The sequence below is a fragment of the Mustela putorius genome, unplaced genomic scaffold, assembly GCF_011764305.1.
Source record: "Mustela putorius furo isolate JIRA1106 unplaced genomic scaffold, ASM1176430v1.1 tig00003906_pilon_pilon_pilon, whole genome shotgun sequence".
Taxonomy (NCBI): Eukaryota; Metazoa; Chordata; class Mammalia; order Carnivora; family Mustelidae; genus Mustela; species Mustela putorius.
In genome coordinates this window covers 57,501-80,000 of record NW_025422054.1, presented here as the reverse complement: position 1 = coordinate 80,000, position 22,500 = coordinate 57,501, and the positions used below count along the sequence as shown (strand labels likewise).

General features: G+C 53.4%; 1 pseudogene; it reads left to right on the top strand.

The window, feature by feature from the left end:
* The first annotated feature begins 13,114 nt into the window (after positions 1–13,114).
* On the top strand, positions 13,115–13,833 carry LOC123388626 (annotated as a pseudogene).
* The last annotated feature ends 8,667 nt before the right edge of the window (positions 13,834–22,500 follow it).

Below are 22,500 nucleotides of genomic sequence, written 5' to 3'. Positions count from 1 at the left end.
GGCGGTACCGGTGCGGGCGCCGCTTCCGGGGCGCCGCCTGCCCGCTTGGTGGTCTCTTGTTTGTTTGGTTTTTTTGTTTTGTTTTCTTTTTTTTTTTTTTTTTTTTTTTTTTTTTTTTTTTTTTAATCTGCATTCTTTTTTTTTTTTTTTAAAGATTTTATTTATTTATTTGACAGAGAGAAATCACAAGTAGATGGAGAGGCAGGCATAGAGAGAGGGAAGCAGGCTCCCTGCTGAGCAGAGAGCCCGATGCGGGACTCGATCCCAGGACCCTGAGATCATGACCTGAGCCGAAGGCAGCGGCTTAAACCACTGAGCCACCCAGGCGCCCGGTTTTCTTTTTTTTTTTTTTTTAAAGATTTTATTTTTTTGACCGAGATCACAAGTAGATGGAGAGGCAGGCATTGAGAGAGAGAGACAGAGAGAGAGAGAGAGAGAGAGAGAGAGAGAGAGAGAGCGCGCGCGCGCGAGCGCGGGCGCGGCGGGGGGGGCTGGGGGGGGGGGGAGCGGAAGAACGAGGGAGTGCGCACGCGCACGCGCAACGACCGCGCAGAGCGCAGCAGCAGCAGGCAGCGGGAAAGGGAGAAGCAGGCTTTCCATCAAGGAGGGAGCCGGATGTGGGGTTCCATCCCAGGGCCATTGGATCGTGATCCGAGCGGAAGGCAGGCGGCCGGCCACCTGGCCCGCCCGACTGAGCCATGGACGCACCCCGGACCTAGGAACAGTTGTCGTGCAAGGATTCTTTTTTCTCTTTGTTCGTTCGTTTATTTATTTGTTTGTTTGTTTTCCTTTAACGACTTCATTTACTTACTTGACAGAGAGATCACAAGTAGTCAGACAGGCGGGGCGGGGCGGGGTGGGGGGGGGGAGACAGGCGGGGCGGGGTGGGGGGGGGGGGGGGGGGGGGGGGGGAGAGAGACAGGCTCCCCGCTGAGCAAAGAGCCCAATGTAAGGCTCGATCCCAAGACCCACAACCTATCATGGGACCCTACCCTTTCACCTGCAGAACGCTTTTCCACTCCTCCCGCCTGGACTACGTTGGCTTGGAGTCTCTGCCGAATCCCAGCACCCAGGCATGTGCTGGCCGCCCACAGACTCTGTCCACTCTCAGAGGTGATTAGTCAGGGTAACGCACACAAGCTCTCAGAATACTATGCATGCCCAGTATCCTACACGTCCACTCCCTGCGGGCCCCCCCCCCCCGTTTTGAATGTCTGCGTGGATCCACAGAGTGGAGGGATGCGTGCGTGCGCGCACACGCAGGCACGCAAGCAGGCACGCAAGGATGGCTAGGGAGAGAGGGAGGAAGGACGGAAGGAAGGAGGAAGAAGGGAAGGGAAGGGAAGGGAAGGGAAGGGAAGGGAAGGGAAGGGAGACGAGACAGGGACACAGGCCGACCACCCGCCCTGTTCGCCTCCCTCCTTCCCAAGGGACCGGACTACTCACCTACCTCCCTCCCTCCCGAGGGACCTGACTACTTACCGCCCCCGCTCCGTCTACCTACACATTTCCCTCACATTTTCAAAGTGGAAGTAAAATTCGCACTCCATAACTCACATACTCTTCAAAGTACACAGCTCCGTTGCCTTTTTTCCCTAAGGTTACTCACAAAGATGCGCAACCCTGCCGCCATTTCCAGAACGTTCCCATCCCTTCGAAAAGAAACACCCTTCCCACCCGCGCCCCCCTCTCCCCTACCCCTGACTCTCTTCACCGGTCTCCCCCAACAGCCTCCGAATCTACCCCCGCCACCCCGCCACCCCGCCACCCCGCCTAGGACTGGGATATTGCGGCTGCCTTCTTCCTACCCCTGGAATCCCAAGGCACTATGCCACCCCTGGCTCTCTGGTTCCTTTTTCTTAGCGTCATGTTTTGGGGGCTCGCCCATGTACTTCCACCAATCGGCGCTCTGCTCCCTTGTACGGCGTTATCGCTCTCCACGATGAGCTTATGAAGATGAGTGGAAGGACGGAATGATGTTCGCGTGCCACGGAGTCCCCCTGACCCCTTTTCTCTTAAAACTTTAAGTGGTACTAAAGCAGTACCACCTCTGAGGACAGAACTCCTAGCATCAGCAGCAGACACTGCGGAAAGGTGTTTTGCACTGTCTTGCGTGGCCGCTTTCTTCCCTGGAAAAGGATTCACAGGCTATCCTGCACCCCCTTAAGGCCATAAGGATCTCCTCATACTCTGCCGTGGTCCTGTGTCTTGGGTTGCGTGGCGGCCCCTTCCCCACGGAGAGCTACCCCCTCACTCCATCCTCCTACGCTGGCCCAGAAGTGTACTCTGGTTTCCTTTACATCTAAACCTTATCTCAGGTTTGGGTTTTGACAGGACGGAGGGACGGAGGGACGGAGGGAGGCCCCACATTTTTCATTGACATGGTGGAGAAGGAGAAGATGGGTGCGGGCCTGTGCATATTCTTTTCTATTGTGAGGTGAGCAGAGGATTCAGATTCAGCTCTTGCCAGAAGGGATCTAATCTCTCCTTAAACAATCGGGCAAAATATCAGGCGAACGGTAAGGGCAAGTAAGGGTAAGAAGAACATAGACAAGATTGGCTCTAGATGCTGGAGTTTCCCAAGCAATGATCTCATCGGAGACCCACAAATGTCGAAGATTTCCAGACACCATGCTTAGGTATGGACGTCATTCCAAAGGTATGGTGCTATCATCCGGTGAGTGTTGTATGCTGTCCCCAGCTCACAGGACCAGTGTATCTTGCAGATACAGTATGAGGCTCATCCCTGGATGGAATTGTGCCAGAGAAAGGGAGACAGCAGCCTGTCCTTGAGACTAAGGTGTGTTGAAGAGAGTGACTCTCTAAAGTACATTGGGCTGAAGAAGACCAGCTGGATTTCTGTTGGTTGGTCTTGGGTATTTGCAGCAACGGGATGGGTGTGGGCGGTGGGTGTAGTTTGTGTACTTTCTGAGCAAGGTGAAAGAACTCTTCAAGTGGAAGTATTTGCACCAGGTGTCTGGGAGGATGGGAGGGTGCGGCTCAGTCCCTTTACCAAGAAAATAGGAGAATCCGGCCTTTTAAGAACGAGGCAAAGAGAAGAGTTTAGCTTTGGCCATCGCAGCACCTGGCACCTGGCACTTGGCACCTCCACAGAAAAAACAGAAGGTTCCCAGAATGAACTGAGCCGCAGAAGTCAGCACGAGCAGACCCCACCACCCTCAGCCCCCCCCCCCCCCCCCCCCCCCCCCCCCCCCCCCAACCCGGGCAGGCACTAGCTATAGTCCAGAGCTCCAGATCTGGGTCCACCTCCCCCCACCAGGGCTCCCCCTGCCCTCTTCTCAGCCAGGGACGTATATGTGAGCAAGATCCCAGAAAAAAATTTCCCCTCATCCACAGATAATCTTGCCAACAGTTTGACCACTTTGCCCGAGATACCAACTCATCTGGTATCACCCGAGGGTGATTTTTTCCCTAGGGACCTGGGGCCTAGTTCACTACTTAGGATGAACAGCACCCCCCCTCCCACCATCCCCCACCCCCAGCCTACTGCTCCCAATTCGACCTGAGGAGGGAGGGGGGAGGGGGGAGGAGGGAGGAGGGAGGAGGGAGGGGGGGAGGGGGGGGGAGGGGGGGGGGGAGGGGGGGGGGGGGAGGGGGGGGGGAGGGGGGGGGGGGGGGGGGGGAGGGGGAGGGGGGGGGGGGGGGGGGGGGGGGGGGGGGGGGAGGGGGGGGGGGGGGGGGGGGGAGGGAGGAGGGGGGAGGGGGGAGGAGGGCGGGAGGGGAGGAGGGCGGGGGCGGGAGGGGGGAGGGCGGGAGGGGGCGGGGGGGGGGGCGGGGGCCGGGGATGGGAGGGCCCGCTGAAGGGAGGTTCAGGTTGACCCATTCTAATGGGCCTCATTCAATCCAATCGTTTCATTCAAATGCAGAAAGCTTTCTGCTAAAGTCAGAGCCTGGGGCTTCTCGCCATTGAATGGCGTTCTTCAAATCCCCCAACACTTAGGCTGTGGCTTGCAAACTTGGGGAGGGAGGAGGCAAAGGGGAAGGAGATAGAGCTTGTCTGAAGAGCTTACCTCATCTGGGGGCAGAAAGAGCACCTCCTTTTCCTAACCCAGGAAACGCCAGTAAACCCTTTGGGAATCATGGATGTGGAGGATGACGTCAGACCTTAAAGCCTTCCAAGGGTGGGGGGTGCAGGCAGGAGGGTGTGGCGGGGTCAGTCGGAGAGGGACATGAAACACATGATGGTGGTGTCTTAGGATTCAGAGGCCAAACACATTCATGGACTGATGATGGTGGTGTCTTAGGGGTCAGAAGGCAAACACAGGCATGGAGTGATAAGGGATAAGAGCTAAGAGCGGCCTGAGAGAGGACAGTTCTCACTCATCCACCGAGTTACAGGGCCTAGCAAGCCCACTGCTCTAAAGCGACATGAACAGTTTATGGATTATCCACCGACTGGTCCTCCCTCTCCCACCTGCTTCCCAAAGGCAACCCTCTGTCTCATTCCCACATAGCCACTGGCTGTTTCACATGCCACCTTCTGTCCACTGAAAGAAGAAAAAGGGAGGTGGGGAACCCTAAACCAGCTCCACAGATAGCACCTCTGCACAGAGGGGTGAGTGTGGGTCTCATTGGGCAAATGGTGACTCTGAGCCTTGATCCCTGGGTTGTTCCAAAAAAATGTACTGGAAGGGAACACCTGGCTGGTTCAGTCAGAAGAGCACATGACTGTTGATCTCAGTCATGATCGTGAGTTCAACCCCTGCCTTGGGTCCACAGATGATGGAAAATGAATGGATGGAATTTTAAAAAAACATTAAGTATGGGATGTTGATCTCTTTATTTAAAAAAAAAAAAAAAAAAAAAATGGAGGGGCGGCTCAGTCTATTAAGCGTCTGCCTTCAGCTCAGGTCATGATCTCAGGGTACTGAGACTGAGCCCTGCCCCTCTGGGGCTCCCTGCCTCCCTCTCCCTCTGTCCCTCCATCCACTCGTGTGTTCATGCGCGTGTGCGCGCGCGCGCGCTCTCTCTCTCTCTCTCTCTCTCTCTCTCTGAAAGAACTAACTAACTTGCTAAATAGAATCAGACTTCAAAAGAAAAAAAAGGGCAGGGGGGGGAGCCTGGGTGGCTCAGAGGGTAAAAGCCTCTGCCTTCGGCTCAGGTCATGATCCCAGGGTCCTGGGATCAAGGCCTGCATGCATTGGGCTCTCTCCTTGGTGGGGAGCCTGCTTCCTCCTGTCTCTTTGCCTACTTGTGATCTCTCCCTCTCTGTCAAATAAATAAAATAAAATCTTTAAAAAAAAAAAAAAAAAAAAAGAAAAAAAGAAAGAAAGAAAAAAAAAAAAAAAGAAAAAAAGGAAAAAACAAAGGACAGGGACATTCACGATTGTTCACGGGGAAAGATGGAGCCTACACAGTGTGGAAACATACTATGTACCATCTATCCCCATGTTTACTTTGGGGTGGAGACTTGACCTGAGAAGGAGGCAAGACTGAGTCCCTTAGGTCAGGAGGCTACCTTAGGAGGAGGAGAAGGGGCTCTAGGCATGCTGTGATAGCTGGTCTAACCGGAATGGGGTCTTAGGCTCCTTCTCTCAGGTAAGGAAAGGAGTATCCGGGCCGGGCCGTGCTTGTTGATAAGCTGCAAGCCATCAGTTGACCTTCAGTCCAGACATCTGCAGAGCTGCCTAGTTATTTGGTAGCAAGGGCCTGAAAAGAGATGGTGGCTCAGCAGGGCTTCTCTGAAAAAAAAAACGGCTTTAAGCTTTCAGCTAGCATCAGCCCATTTACTTTCTGGGGCATGGTTTCAATCAACCCCTCCACCCACCCCTGCCAAGTTATGCTGTGGCTATTCTTTTATTTCCTCAGGGGAGGTAGGTTTATGGTAAAGAAATCTCTGTACATCTTAGCTGTAACATGCCTATATGCAGGGCTAAACAGAGGGGTGTGTGTGTGTGTGTGTGTGTGTGTGTGTGTGTGTGTGTGTGTGTGTGTTTTAAGATTTTATTTAGTTTATTTGACAGATAGAGATCACAAGTAGGCAGAGAGGCAGGCAGAGAGAGAGAGGAGGAGGAGGAAGCAGGCTCCCTGCTGAGCAGAGAGCCCAACACGGGGCTCGATCCCAGGACCCTGGGATCATGACCTGAGCCTAAGGCAGAGGTTTTAACCCACTGAGCCACCCAGGTGCCCCTAAACAGAGGTTTTTAAACCGGTAGGCTAAAAGGGAATAGAAACAACAGGGAGTCAGACATGCTATGTTTCCCCCTGTTATAATTTCCCGTGGTCAATCCTTCATTCCATTTCTATGGAACATGGGCAGAGGTCTGCCTTCTGTAACCGCTTCAAACTGAATTAGGGTGCAGTGGAGGCTTTGGAATAGAAGGATCTGAGACAGAGTTGATCGCAATTTTTGGTCCCTTGTGCTAATGGTGGTGCGGGGGGGGGGGGGGCTCAGAGATAGTTCCCTCTCTGAGAACTTGGATATTTCTCTACATGGTTTGGTACCACATGGCATCATTGATTTTATTCCCAAGTACACTTTAAGGAATAGTAACAGTACAGCATAACCAATAGTCATAGTCTCATCCTCTCTTAAATCGACCTGGCATCAGTGGCCGTCCAAGAATACAGATGAGGGGGGCCTGGGTGGCTCAGTGAGTTAAGCCTCTGCCTTCAGCTCAGGTCGTGATCCCAGGGTTCTGGGATCGAGCCCCACATGGTACTCTCTACTCACAAGGGAGCTTGCCCTCCCCCACACCCAGCCCCACCTGCCTCTCTGCCTATTTGTGATCTCTCTCTCTCTCTCTCTCTGTCAAATAAATAACTAAGTAAAATATTAAAAATAATAATATACATATGAGTAAATTAGTCTGAGCCCCTCCTCCGGCTGGGGAAGGGGGCAAAGGTTGTGGTGGGTTAAGGGCTTCTTCTAGCCAAGTAGCTTAGTGCTTGACTTGAATTATCAGGGGCTCTTCTCCTTCTCCTTCCTCTTCCTTCTCTTCTGCCTTTACAGATTTTTATTAAGGAATCTCTGCACCTTGGGGCGCCTGGGTGTCTCAGTGGGTTAAAGTCTCTGCCTTTGGCTTGGGTCATGATCCCACGGTCCTGGGATTGAGCCCTACATTGGGCTCTCTGCTCTGTGGGGGGCCTGCTTCCTCCTCTCTCTCTGCCTGTCTCTCTGCCTACTTGTGACCTCTGTCTGTCAAATTAAATAAATACAATCTTTAAAGAAAAAAAAAAAAAATGTAATCTCTGCACCCAGTGCGGGGCTTGAACTCACAACACTGAAATCAAGAGTCGCATGTTCTACCGACTGAGCCAGCCAAGTGCCCCTATTTATATGGGTTCTTATTTCCAAAGGGTGGCTAATACAGGTGCAGCAAGTGGAGTTAACTATCATAGACTCTGCCTCATTCATCTAGCAATCCAGTGGTTAATAAGAGGCACTTCTATGGAAACAAAAGGAAAACACTGGTTACTGGTTGAAACAAGGGCTCAACCCAGTATCTAAGTCTGGACTGCTGCCAGTGAGGTCTCTAGCTGTCAGGCTTGAAGCATCCTTGGGTGGAGTGGGAGTGGGCAGGGCCTATCTAAGGGATTCTTCTGGTGTGTAGGTCAAATGTCTCATTTCGAGTGTCCCGTGGAGCAGCAGGCACAAAGACTGTCTATTATGTATGACGAGCTAGTGTGGCCACTTCCCTCAAGTTTCTTTCACGTGGTCGAACTTCTTCTCCAGGCTTCAGAGGGGGAAAAAATATAGATAGATAGATAGAGATATAGATATAAATATAGATATAGATACACACACACACACACACACACACACACACACACACACATTGTTTTAGTTCTTAATGGTTGTAAGATAGGAGAATGGTAGAATGTTGGAAACCTTAGTTCAAAGAGTCACAGTCAGGGCACCTGGGTGGCTCAGTGGGTTAAGCCGCTGCCTTCGGCTCGGGTCATGATCTCAGGGTCCTGGGATCGAGTCCCGCATCGGGCTCTCTGCTCAGCAGGGAGCCTGCTTCCTCCTCTCTCTCTCTCTCTGCCTGCCTCTCTGCCTACTTGTGATCTCTCTCTCTGTCAAATAAATAAATCTAAAAAAAAAAAAAAAAAAAACAAAGAGTCACAGTCATAGAGAATCAAGGAAACCAGAAGGATCCAGGATCCAGTCCAGTTTTAGAGGCAAAGAACAAACGCTCAAAGATAATTCATCAGAACTACCAACTACCAACCCCGAAAGTGTGTTATTGAATTAGAATCTTTCTTTCTAAAGTCACCGTTCTTCCCCTCAAAGATAGCCAAAGGAAGGTTAATTTGTTTGTAAAACAAGTCCAGTTTTAACACAGTTGTTCTAATCATCTACATAAGCAAGGCAAGAATAGCAAGTGACCATATATGGGGTTTTTTTTTCTTTCTTTCTTTCTCTTTTTTTTTCTTTTTTTTTTTGCTTTGATGGAGCTTTTTACAAAGGCTTTTAGGTTGAACTTTTTTCTTTTTAAAAGATTTTAGTTTGGGGCGCCTGGGTGGCTCAGTGGGTTAAGCCGCTGCCTTCGGCTCAGGTCATGATCTCAGAGTCCTGGGATCGAGTCCCACATCGGGCTCTCTGCTCAGTGGAGAGCCTGCTTCCCTCTCTCTCTCTCTGCCTGCCTCTCCATCTACTTGTGATTTCTCTCTGTCAAATAAATAAATAAATAAAAATCTTTAAAAAAAAAAAAAAAAAAAAAAGATTTTAGTTTGGGCGCCTGGGTGGCTCAGTGGGTTGGGCCGCTGCTTTCGGCTCAGGTCATGATCTCAGAGTCCTGGGATCGAGTCCCGCATCGGGCTCTCAGCAGGGAGCCTGCTTCCCTCTCTCTCTCTCTCTGCCTGCCTCTCTATCTACTTGTGATTTCTCTCTGTCAAATAAATAAATAAAATCTTAAAAAAAAAAAAAAATATTTTTTTTTTTTTTTTTTGGGGGGGGGGGGGGGGGGGGGGGGACACAAGCGGAAGGAGAGGGAGAGGGAAAAGCAGACTCCCCCGAAGGCAGATGCTTAACGACTGAGCCACCCAGGCTCCCCTAGATTGGACCTTTAAGTGCCTGTTTAAACCCAGGAGCCAAGCCAAAAATTTCCCACCAGATTCGCCTGCAAAATCTGCAGATTTGGGTGGATTCCTCTTTTCCTGAGGCCCTCCAAATTTCCTGAAGTTCCTGCATCCGCCATGAGGTGGCACTCTTTACTCAACTGTTAAGGCTAGGGCGACCTCTGTCAGCAAGGTTAACAGGCCAACATTTCCAAGGGGCTTTATGGATCCATACAGTCAATGAGACCTTTTTAAGCTGTCTCATCATATCTGAGTCTACGCATGTGTCTCTGAAAGATGATATTCCAGGGGCACCTGGTTGGTTCAGTCAGTAGAGAGCAGGACTCTTGGTCTCAGGGTTGTCAGTTCGAGCCCCACGTTCGGTGTAGAGATTACTTAAAAAATAAAAATCTGTTGGGCGCCTGGGTGGCTCAGTGGGTTAAGCCTCTGCCTTCGACTCAGGTCATGATACCGGGGTCCTAGGATGGAGCCCTGCTTTGGGCTCTCTGCTCAGCAGGGAGCCTGCTTCCAGCTCGCGCTCTCTCTCTCTCTCTCTCTCTCTCTCTCTCTCTCCTCTCTCCCTTTCTCTCCCACCCCCCCCCCTCTCTCTCTGGTAAAAAAAAACTAAAATCTGCAAAATGAAATGAAATGAAATGAAATGGGGGGGGGGAAAAAAAAAAAAAAAATAATTAAAAGCTGATTATCTGTATTGCATGTGGCATTGTGGGCTCCAAAACTATGTCTCTTTAAAATAAAACCAACAACCTTGAATTGCCTTTAAAGCCAAAAAAGTCGCACCTGTGTCCACTAAAAAAAGTCAGTCAATTGTTTCCCCACACTCAGGCTCCTGTGGGGAAGTCTGAAGTGGGCTGTTTAGGTCCAGGGGAGCCCTCGGGGCCCCTCCCTGCTGATTTGCAAGATGCTCCAATTTAGACCTCAGAAGGAGTTGGCCCAAGGGCTTGGAGTGACTTTTGTTCCTTGATAACGAGGCGGGGGAGGCGGGGGAGGGTGGAGGAGGGAGGAGGAGGAGGAGGAGGAGCCGCCGCCGCCGGAGGCACCTGGGATGGCAAAGGAGTTGACCACTCCAGCCACACCCCCGGCGTGCAGAAAAGGGTGTGTGTGTGTGGGGGGGGGGGGGGGGTCTCGCGGCGGTGGTGAAGGCGGGGCAAGGGAGCCGCTGGCAAGGCCCGGGGCAGATTTAAAGTTTTGGACTAATTTTTTTTTTTCTTTTTTCTTTTCTTTTCCCGTTTGGCCTCTGCCTGCCTCCGCCTCCGCCTCCATCTCGCCTTCATCTCGTTCTGTAAAATAGGCTTTATCTGTAGTTGCTTTTCAGCCCCCTGGGAGTCAGTGGGTTGGGCATCAATCAGTTCAGGTGTGTGTACTTGGGGAGGAGGAAGTGGGGAGGGGAGTGGATTTCGGATTTCTAGTGTCTGTCCGCCCATCTTCCTCCACTTCCTCATTCTTTTGACTATTGGGAAGTTGGGGGGGGGGGGGGTGTGTTCCCATTTTTGTCTATCCTTCTCTCTCTGGACCATCGATTGGGGCCCTTCCCTTGAGGCATCTTTCCGATGGAGCGACAATCCCCTATATTCAGACAAAAGCCTGAATGTAGGGGAGACAATCCCCTACATTCAGACAAAAGTCTGAATGTAGGGGATGTCATCCCAGATCATGTGACCTGAAAAACATTCGGGCTTGTTCGTCTCATGCCCGATTTTTACAGGTGCCTCCTTTAGACTCAGTAAAAAAAATAAAGAGTCCTTTGCAAATGGATGTTAGCAAAAGCATCCTGAGGGAGAGAAAACATCTCAGATGTGTAACGCATAGGGACACATAGATACAAACAAGATGCAAACAACTTCTAGCCTTTGTTTCAGTCTTACTTGTGGAGAGGTCATGAAAGACCAGAGGCTCAAAATCCACCCCTTGGCTGAAAACAAATCCAAGTGCAACATAGCATGGCCACCTATGGATCCCATCCATCAGTTGTTTTCCATTTCCAATCAAAACACGGCAGGTTCTGTGCAACAGCTGCAGCAAGAAACAAACCAAATGAAGACCAGAGCATCTCCCTGAGCGTTGGGTCCTCCCCAAAAGCTGGGCCTTCACTGATGGAACTAAACAGGCTTCCCAGTTTCTAATAGCTTAGTCTCCTAGCAGCCTTCCTCTACTTGTGCACGCAATTCAAACATGTCGAAAGAAGCCCACTTGGGCCATCTGAGACTCATGGTACCCTGAAATGGTTCTGTTTATGCATTTGACAGAGAGAAACAGCGAGGGAGGGAAACGAGCAGGGGCAGGGAGAGTGGGAGAGGGAGAAGAGAAGCAGGCTTCCCGCTGAGCAGGGAGCCAGATGAGATGGGGGCCGGGGGGGGGGGGGGGGGGGGGGGGCGCGCGCGCGCGCGCGCACACACACACACACACACACACACACACACACACACACACAGGATCCCAGGTGCCCGAGATCATGACCTGAGCCTATGGCAGACCCTTAACGCCTGAGCCACCCAGGTGCCCCTGGGTTACTGTTTCTTAAGCGCTTCACATTCCAAAGAACCTGTGTGCCAAAGCGGTATGGGAGCGGGGGCGGCGGCACACAGGAGACCCGTTCTCTCCCTAAGCTACAAAAAGCTCAGGGTCCCCTGGTTGGTTCTCCATAGAGCGCACTGATTCTTAGATCTGAGTCCTGAGTTCCAGCCCCACCCCGGTAGTAGAGATCACTTCCACAAGGACCAAAAAAATAGCAATGAAGAGCTCGATAAACACCCCGCATGGCCTCTGCCGCTCTGCCTACTTGGGCTCTCTTTCTCGCTGTCAAAAAGCAGAAGTAAAAAAATTTAAAATGAAAGAAAGAAAAAGAAAGAAAGAGAGAGAGAGAGACATCCTCCTTTTTTTTTTTCTTTCTTTCTTTGAGAGAGAGAGAGAGGGGGACACACAAACACACACACACGTGTGTATATATGTATGTGTGTATACACACATGTACGCACACATATATTCTGCGCGCGTGCAGAAGCAGGGGGGAAGGGCAGGCAGAGGGGGGAGAGGGAGAAGCAGGCTCCCCGCTGAACAAGAAGCCTGATGTGGGACTTGATCCCAGGAACGTGGGATCATGACCTGAGCCAAAGGCAGACGCTTAACCTTAAGGGACTAAGCCGCCCAGGTACCCTGTGAGTGACATTCTTAATCCTCAAGGACGGGAAGTTGAGAATGGAAAGGAGAACTCTGGACAAACTGATCTTGTTTGTTTGTTTGTTTGTTTGCTTCTTTCTTTCTTTCTTTCAGATCTGTATGTTCCTTTAGCCTCCCCACGTAGGTTAGTTACTCTTCCACAATCGCCTCTTCTTGTTCAACTCAATATACCAGCAACTAGGATTTGCTCCTTCTCAGGGTCTTGCTTTCCTTGGGAGGGCTTTGTCATGTGACACTTTCAGGGAACAAATTTGTAGGCTCCTTTTCCTGTTACTCTGTCTCATGTCAATGTCATCCTTAGGGTCTGCCACAAACCCTGAGCTAAAGGGTGTGCCCCGGTGACGTCTTCGTCTTCCTTTCTTTTTTTTTTTTTTTTTTTTTTTTTTAAATATTTTATTTATTTATTTGACAGACAGAGATCACAAGTAGGCTGAGAGGCAGGCAGAGAGAGAGAGAGAGAGGAGGAAGCAGGCTCCCCGCTGAGCAGAGAGCCCGATGCGGGACTCGATCCCGGGACCCCGAGATCATGACCTGAGCCGAAGGCAGCGGCTTAACCCACTGAGCCACCCAGGCGCCCGACGTCTTCCTTTCCAGCATCTTTGAATTCTCCCTCCTTCATGACCTTGTTCCTTCCATGCACAGCCCTCTGCTCAGCCCCCCCCCCCATGCCAGAAATATGGGTGATGGCCTCTCAAAGCTAAACATACTCTTACCCGTACGACATGGCAATCCTGCTCCTTGGTATGTATCGATGACCCAAATGAGTTGAAAACTGAGGTCTGCACAGAAACCTACACGCAGACGTTCACGGCCCCTTCACTCATAATGGCTTGAACCTGGAGGCAATCCAGAAGTCCCGCAGGAGGAGAATGGATACAGAGAGTGGGGGGGTACATCCAGGCCATGAACTAAATGGTTTTCGGGGCTTTGGAAAGAGATGAGCGAGCTATGGAGCTATGGGGAGCTGTGGGGAGCCAGGCAGGGAAACTTCCGTGTGTATTCCTGACTGAGAGAAGCCAATCAGAAGAGGTGCACCTACCTCACGGTTCCAACTCAATGTGACATGCTGAAGGAGGCCAGACTGTGGAGAGGGTCATGAGATCAGTCGGCTGGAGAGCAGAATATGAACTGTAGCAGACAGCGTCATAGACGGGCAGGTGTGTGGAGAGGGTTTCTCCCCCTCTTTGACCAGGTTTTGCTCCAAAGGAGTGCAGCCAAAATTGTAACCATAGGAGGCAGTGGGCTCCCCGAAAAATCTCAAGGAAAAGAACTGTAAGCAACAGGAATAGCTATTGGTCAGGCTCTAAAGGAAAGGGTGGAGAGATTCAACCAGTTGGCCTGAAAGTTGGCGATAAATGTCTTCTCCCAGAATATGGAGGCCTCGGGGTAGTTCTAGATGATGTGGACTATTTTCTTACTTAGAGACCGTGACATTCTGAGAAAATATATAGACTGTAATAAATCATTATTGCAATGGCATCCCGTGAAACTACTGAGTCCACTGAAGTTGTGAAATCTTGCCTCGTGTTAGTAATTTCCATGTCTGTCTTTCATAATAAGCCAATGATATTCAAACTAGTGATAAGGAAGGTAAGAAGTCAGGCAGGCAGGCAGGCAGGGAAAAAAGGGAAAAAAAAAGATCTGTCGGCTGCCATGGGTTTTGGCAGGGGTGGAGGGTGCCTGTTGGGGGGGGGGGGGGAAGGTGCGGGTGGGTAGGTGGGTGGGTAGGGTGACTAGGCAGAGAACAGAGGATTTTTAAGGCGGTGGAACTATTCAGAGTGCTACGATGGTGGTAAGATACTTTTGTCGAAACCCAGAGAAAGGGGGCGCCTGGGTGTCTCAGTGAGTCAAGTCTCTTCTGCCTTTGGCTCTGGTCATGATCTCCGGGTCCTGGGATCGAGCCCCGTATTGGGCTCTCTGCTTGGCGGGGAGTCTGCTCCCCGCCCCCCCCCCCACTTATGATCTGTGTGTCTGTCTGTCTCTCTCTCTGTCAAATAAATAAATAAAGTCGTTATAAAAAGGAAAACAAAACCCCAGAGAATGGATAACGCCAAGAGTGGACTCTCGTGTAAACTCTGGACCCTGAGTGGCTGATGATGATGTCACAATGTGGATGAGCAGGTGTCCTGTAGGTACTGGCCGTATTCTCCAGTGAATTTGGCTGTGAACCCAAAATCGATCAAAATAAGTAAGTACGGGGGCGCCTGGGTGGCTCAGTGGGTTAAGCCGCTGCCTTCGGCTCAGGTCATGATCTCAGGGTCCTGGGATCGAGTCCCGCATCGGGCTCTCTGCTCGGCAGGGAGCCTGCTTCCCTCTCTCTCTCTCTCTCTCTCTCTCTGCCTGCCTCTCCATCTACTTGTGATTTCTCTCTCTGTCAAATAAATAAATAAAATTATAAAAAAAAAAATAAAAAAAAAAAAATTTAAAAAAAAAAAAATAAGTAAGTACGTAAGTACGTAAATAAATAAATAATTAGAAACAAAGCCCCATTAAACGCGCGCGCGCGCGCGCACACACACACACACACACACACACACACACACACACACGAAGGAACAAACACAAAAACCGGACAGACAGGCAGACCGGATGTGGAGCTGTCTGGGAAATGGTCAAGAAAGAATTGCAGAGATGTGTTTGGTGCAAAAAAGGTGTTTTTAGGACAGCACGGGGACAGGACCTGTGGGCAGAAAGAGCTGTGCTGGGATTGTGAGGGGTCACTGGTGGTACGGTTTCCAGTTAGTGGGGGTTAGGGATAAGGTAAGTCTCCCAGGAATGTGTGTATGCTGCGAGCAAGGTCTCCGAGACCTTGCAGGACTACGTACTGTCAAGGTGAGGTAAGTCCCTCTCTTGTTTTAGCAAAGCATTAGTCATGAGACCCTTTAGATGTGTGTCTGTGGGCCACGTGTTGGAAGAGGGATGTTAGCATCTCGTGGGCATTTGTGGCTATCGGAGTGAAGTGACACGCACTAGAGCAAATCCTCACGGGTAAAAAACATTGAACAAAATCCTTGAGGGAGTTGTAGGGGTGTTACACCCTGTATGTGTCAGGGATTCATCATCGGGTTACAAGTGGTCAGGAGACCTTGCTGTTGCCTCATTTCTCTTGCCTTGGCTCTCTTCATCTGGTCTGAGTGACGTTCCAGGTGGACATTCTTGCTGCTGGGGTGTGGGTGTGGGTGTGAGTGGGGGTGGGGGGGCTGCTGGGTGGTGGTGGTGGTGGTGGTGGTGGTGGTGGTGGTGGTAGTGGTGGTGGTGGTGGACACACATTCTCCTCTACCTGCTTAGGGTCTGTGGCTGGGCCTAGGATGTTGTCCGACAGAAGAGCTTCCCTGGAGAAGGGCATCTAACTGTGGGGTAGGTGTTTGCCTTCACAGGGGCGCCTTCACAAGGGCCTAAAGACAGGGACTCGAGGGGTGCCTGGGTGTCTGGGTGTCTGGGCGGGTTGGGGGCCTCCGCCTTCCAGGTCATGATCTCATGATCTCCGGGTCCTGGGATCGAGCCCCGCGTCGGGTTCTCTGCTCAGTGGGGAGCCTGCTGCTTCCTCCTCTCTCTCTCTCTCTCTGCCCTCTCTCTGCTTACTTGTGATCTCTCTCTGTCAAATAAATAAATAAAATCTTAAAAAAAAAAAAAAAAAAGAAAGGAAGGAAGAAAGAAAGAAAGACAGACAGACAAGACAGGGACTCGATCCACTCGTGAAGAACGGACGAGAAAAAAAAAAAAGGGTTTGGCAAGGGGGCAGGCAGCTCCTTGGAAAAGACAGCCCCGGGAAGATGGGGGGGGGGGGGGGGGGCTGGTTGAAAGAAGTTTCATCGATGTGGACGGTTCAGACCCTAATTCTCCGGCTCCCCTTTCCTGTCTCTGGTGATGGAGGATGCCTTTCTGCTTCCTGGTTCCAGGGAAGGTACCTTTCGCATGGGAGTTGGCTCTCTTGGTCTCGTGAAGACCAGAAGGGTCGGCATATCCTTCTTGTAGGTGCTGTGTCTTCAAGGAGTTGAATTTGAGATAACCGACGTGCCACAGTGGGCACCTTTGAGGGGTGAGGGTGACATGTTCTGGTTTCCTTCAGGGCAGTCTACCCAGACTCAAGTGGCTCACGGGTCCTTGTTCCTCGGGAATCCCTCTCCCCATCCCTGGTCCTGCTATTGCTGGCTCCTTTCTTTCCGGCCATTCCCGAGGCTCCTCCACAGCGGCAGCGTGCCTGCGCATAGGCTCCTTGGCCTGGGTGTTAAAAAGAAGATCGGAAGGTTCCCTGCCGTTCGACCCTGGGCCCTGCAGAGTTTGTCGTTGCTATGGTTCTTCTGTAGTTTTTAGTCGCCTCTGGGATGATCAGGGATGGACTCCCTGCCTCTCTCAAACCCAGACTCCATGTCCATTTGGAAGTAGACATTAAAACTGCCTCGCTGGTTTTCTGAGTCGGGGGCCTTGTATTAGACACGACCTGCTCAAAGGGACCTGACCCTAAAAATCTTGGTTTTCTTCCTTGCCTTTGGCCGTGTGGCAGACTTCCCGTCTGAATGGATTGTACCCCGGTTCCCCTAGTGACCCAGCTCCAACCTCCGGGAGCGTTTCCTCATTTTGTTTCTCTCTGAGCAACACCCTCCACCCCCCACCTCCCACTCCCGGCTGATCCCCCAGGCCTCTGTGTGTCCTTTGCTCTTGGGTCCTCTTCAGAGGGTGTTTCACAGAGCCTAGGTTTTTAATTTTGGGGACTTCCAACCCCTCCGTTTACTTTTTATTTTTTATTTATTTATTTTTTTAATGGATCGCGCCTTTGGTGTCCAGTCTTAAACCCTCTTTGCCTGGCCCTAGATCCCCAGCTCTCCCCCTAGAATCACCCCCCCAACATGCGCGCGTGCACACAGACACAGACACACACAGACACACACAGACACACAGACACACACACACACGCACACGCACACGCACACACACTCACGTGTGTTCCAGTGTTCTGTTTCCCATGGAAGTGTGAGATCCGTTTGGAGTTCACATTGGTAGGAGGGGTGAGGTCTGGCTGTTTGGATAGAAGCTTTCTTCTTCCTTTTTTTCTCCTTCAAAAAAAGAATTTTGGTGCTGGTGGTAGGGAGGTAGGTAGAGAGGGAGGGAGGGAGGGAGGGAGGGAAGGAGGGAGGGAGGGCAGGCGGGTGAAGGAGCGAAGGAGCGAAGGATCCAGAAGGAGGGTCAGAGAGCAGGAGGGTGAGAAGCAGAGTCTCTGCTGAGTAGGGAGCCCCGATGGATGCGGGGCTCAATCCCAGGACCCGGAGATCATGACCTGAGCTGAAGGCAGAGACATTTCACCGACTGAGCCACTCAGCCGCCCCAGTTTTCTTCTTTCTTTCTTTCTTTCTTTCTCTCTCTCTTTCTTTCTTTCTTTTTTTTTTTTTTTTTTTTAAGATTTTATTTATTTATTTGACAGAGAGAGATCACAAGTAGGCAGAGAGGCAGGCAGAGTGAGAGGGGGGAAGCAGGCTTGCCGCTGAGCAGAGAGCCCGATGCGGGGCTCGATCCCAGGATCCTGGGATCATGACCTGAGCCGAAGGCAGAGGCTTTAACCCATTGAGCCACTCAGGTGCCCCCCAGTATTCTTGTTTCTTTGTCTGCCTTCTTGCCTGCGTGTTGGGCCTGTGGATGTCTGATGACTGACTGTCCTCTGATTTCGTGGGGAGGTGGGCCATGTTTCCTCCTTTGAATGGCCTTTGCGCATCGGTGTGCTATGCCCAAATTCCGAGACCCCCCCCCCCCCCCCAAAGACGACCACCAGAGTCCAGAGTCAAAGCCAAACAGCAAGGGTTGTTTATTACGAGTTCGAACCCGGACCTCCGCGCACTGGTTGCCGGTGACGCTAAGAGGTCCTGAGCTCAGGATCACGGCACTTTTTATGCACTATTTTTGGGGAGGCAGGGACTTAGCATACATCATAGTATCTCCTAACAAATCACTACATACCGCGGGAAAATCAAACAGCAACTTATCGCCCTCGCCCCGCAAGGACGACAAGAACCCTGGTTCGGATGCATCTTCTCTCTCTTCTCTCTCTTTATTTCTGCAAGTCTACACACTTATATATGCTTACATGACCAATCAGCGAGCAGGGTACAGGAGGGAGCGAATCAGGCGGTGCACCTAAACGAACAACTTCGCTAGCAACCAATGCTGTTTACTTCCTCTTTGGGCGTTCCGCTTAGTCTCACGAGGCAATCCTAACCTGGCAACTAGCCAGGCGCCATCTTTTACTGGGCGGAGGCCGCCCTGGCCAGGGGCCTGCCTCCGACAGCAACTCTCTCATATGACTGGCGCGCTACAGAGGGGGGGGTGGGGGGGAGGCTGGGGAACAGATTATTGGTTAGGTCAAAGGGCTGTCATTCTTCAAACTGCTTGGTGGGCACCGCTAGGGTATGTGTCACCTCTGGATTGGCTGGGGTCTCCCTGACAAGCCGCGGGGTGCCAGATGGTTGTTATCTCTTGCACCCAGAGCTGGGTGGGGGGTCCGGAGCAGTCATTTTGTCACGTCCAATTCTGGGTGGGGGTTTCTCTGGTGCCAGATGACTGTTATCTCTTGGCCCAAAGCCGGGTGGGGGTCCGGGAGCGGCCACTCTGCCAGGTTCAATTCTGGGCGGGGGTTGTGTGGTTACAGAGTGCTTATAGAAAGTTTGCTGGTAATTTTCCATCTCCTCATGGGTTAGCAAGGGAAGGTGCAGAAGCAGAAATAGCGGTTATGGTTATAGTTTAGGCATCTCAGGTGGAACCTTTGTTGGGCTTGGGTATATCTGTTTGGGTATCTGTTCCGTTCCATTGATTCATTGATGGACCGACTATGTCTCTTTGTCTGCCAACATCACAGGGTTCCCACGGCCTCTACCAAAAAAAAAAAAAAAAAAAAAAAAAAAAAAAAAAAAAAAAAAAAAAAAAAAAAAAAAGCATTCGACCAGGGTGACTTTATTTCTGATGATTTTTTTTTTTGTTTTCCTATGTTGTGTTTGAAATCGACATAGCGATTCGAATGTCTTTGGCCTGTCAGCTCTGTACACCCACCCAGTGTGGCCCTGGAACTCAGGACCCCCACAGATCAAGAGTCGCCTTCCTCGGGGATCCTCTGGACTGAGACAGCTAGGTGCCCTGAAAGATGTGTACTTGAATCACAGGTGTGAAGTCTGCGCCCATGAACTTTGCACTGGGAAACCTTATTTGGATCGTCGCACTCTTGGGGAAATACTGGTGAAAGAATGTTGTGTAGCTAACTACGGAGGAACTGACTTGGAAGGAAAACCTTTTTCAGTTTCTGGTGTTTGGTCAATTCTCTCGACTCAATAGGTGTCCAGCCTTCAGATTCACATTATTTGCTTGATTTCTCTCTTGTCTGCGTTTCCTCATTTACTTTTATAGTGAGTGCTCAGGGTTGATGCTTGACAGAGAACAGTTTTCATCCTGGCGGGTGGGGGTGGGGGTGGGGTGGGTGGGTGTGTGTGTGTGTGTGTGTGTGTGTGTGTGTGTGTGTGTGTGTGTGTGTGTGTGTGTGGGTAGTAGGGGGGGGGGGGGGGGGGGCCGGCGGCAGCGGCAGCGGCGGGCGCGCGTTCCCAAGTCTCCTCTGGGCTGCTGGAGTCACGCCGTGCCCGCCGGGAGCTCCCGAGGCTGACGCCCGCCCCTCCGAAGTGGGCCGGGACACGAGATTGGGCGGTCTGGTGGCCGGCAGCGCGACTTCACGGCCCTGCGATCCGGGCCTGCCTCGGTGTCTTTCGCGGCGGTTGTCTGCCGCCACCTGGCGGCCGCTTTTTTATATAGCGTCTCCCCGCTGGAGCGTGGGCGACATCGGCAAGGCAAGGGATGGCATTTGGTGGCGGTCCCCGAGCTGCAGTTCCGGGAAGCCGGCGACACTAGAGGGAGCCTCCGGTTTTCTCTGGAGTGTCGGGGCGCAATCGGCTCGTGGGAGATTGAACCCGTACCCGTAGTTTTTTGGGGAACTAGTGGCGCTCTAGCCTCGTCCTCCTCCTCCTCCTCGCTCTCCCGTAGAGGTGTTGGGGGCTGCCTGGAGGGGTGGACCAGCACCCCGCCGGTGCCCCCTCCTCCACCCCTGGCGGAACGGGAGAGGGTGTGCGCGTGCGGCACGAGGACGCCGTTCGGCGTGAGGCTCTGGCCGGTCGTCAGGCCTTCTGTGTCCCGCGTGTCCCGTGTCACACTCGGGTGGTTGGGGACCGGCGTGAGCCTCGCTGGGAAGCCCGTGGATGGCGCGAGGGTTCCGTCCGCGGGCACGCGTGGGGTCCTGGTCGTCGCCCCCGATTTTCTCACCAAGTTTTCCGAGGCCCTCTGCGTAGGTGGGGACCGGATGGGACCGGATGGGATCAGACCAGACCAGGCCGCGCCGCGAGGGGAGGCACGGGCCGCGACCTCCGTGGAGGTCCGGCCATCGGGGGGCGCCTCCACGGGTCCGCCCCCTCTCCCAGTCCCAGCCGGGAGTCAGTGACCGTCCTGGGGCGGTCCTGAGGGCCGGGGCCGGTGGTGAGAGAGAGGAGGAGGCGAGCGCCGGCAGATCCCCCCCCCCCCCCCCCCCCAAACTTGATTCTTCTCGAAGTCCCGACCTTGGGACGACAGGCGGACCAGGGGAGGAGCTAGCCGGGCAGAGCCGGGCAGAGCCGGGCAGAGCCGGGCAGAGCCGGGCAGAGCCGGGCAGAGCCGGGCAGAGCCGGGCAGAGCCGGCCCGGGCCAGCCCAGCCCACCCCGCTCCAACCCCCTCGCGTCGTCTGTCGGTCCCGGCTACCCCCTCCCCCATGCTCCCGGGGGTCGACCAGATGGCCCTAGGGGTTCCGTGGGGCGCACCCACCCCTTTTCTTGGGGGTGTGTGTGTGTGTGTGTGTGTGTGTGTGTGTGTGTGTGTGTGTGTAGGGTGATGGAGCGGTATTTGGGGCCAGTGGCTGGGCCACGGTCCCACGAGGTCCCGGTGACCTGTGGCTAGGCCCCGCCTGATGGCGTGGCTATTTTGTCCCCTGAAAGGAGCACTTTTTGTTGCCAGGTAGGTGCTGACACGCTGTTTGAGTGACTTGCCTTAGAGATGTGGGCCTCTGGGTGCGTGCGGGGCTCCGGGCTTGGCCGTGGTGCCAAATCCGGCTCGGCCCTCGCTTGTTTGAGCCGTCTGCGTGGGCCTGTGCGCTGCCGGCTCTTGTTGCCCCCAGGTGGCCTGGGCTGTGGTGTCACCTCTGGTCTCCAGCACCCGAGGGCTGCGTGGGCAGGTGGCGTGGGTCCTTTACCCCGTGCACTCTGCGTTGCGGGCACCCGGCTGTGGCTGTGGCAACCCCCGTTCCGTTCCGCAAGGCTCCGTGCCACGTGTCAGGCATTCTCCCTGGGTTGCCCGGCTGTTCTTGCCCTAGGCTCGAGGGGTGCCGGCGAGGCTGAAAAGCAGGCCCTTCTGGTGGATGTCCTCGCCGGTTGTTTCCCCCCTCTGGGGCCTCCTTGGGCACGTTTTTTGCTGATCGATGTGGTGATGTCGTGTTCTCCCGGGCCGGGCCTAAACCGCGTCAGACGAGGGACGGACATTCATGGTGAATGGGACCGTGCTTCTCGCTCTGCCCGCGGGTCCCTCGCTCCTCCTCTTCTGCCCCCCGCTGTCGTGGGTGGTGTAGGGGGGGAAAGGGTGCGGGGGGGGGGTGTGGGCTCCGGCCCGACTCCACTTTCCCACGGTTCCCGCCTCAGGGCGCCCGTGGGCGGGGGGCCCTCTGACGCAGCGGACACTCTCGCTTGCCTCTCTTGGCGTCTTGTGGGGTGAGCGGCCCTCCCCGTGGCGGGGAGGGCTGTCCCCATGCCGCGCTGCTCACCGCCTGGGCGTGCTGAGTGCGTGGCGCCTGGCCCTCTGTGGTGCCCCTGGAGCGTTCCAGGTTGTCTCAGGTGCCTGAGGCCGAGCGGTGGCGTCGTTTCCCGTTCCCAGCGACCCCCTCGGGCTGCCGCTGTCGGTGGTGTGTGTCCGAAGAGCGGGTGGTGGAGCCGGTAAGGGAGGCCCAACCCGCCCCCCTCTGTGTGGGTGCGGGCGCCTTGTCGTCCCCTGGTGCGCGTCGTGCCAGGGGTGTGTGTGGACAGGACTTGGTGGGGCGTGTGAGTGACCGTGCGCTTGGCCAGCCGGGGGCTGCCGCTGTTTTTGCCCCAGCAAGCCGTGCCCGTCTCCGCTCCTCTCGTGGCCACGGTGGAGGCACGAGGTTCCTTCTGGGCGGTGATGGGAGCATGGACTGTGTGGAGAGGCAAAGGCGGTGCCCTTGTCGGGCTCTGGCCGCGAGCGCTCAGGATTGCCCTGTGCCT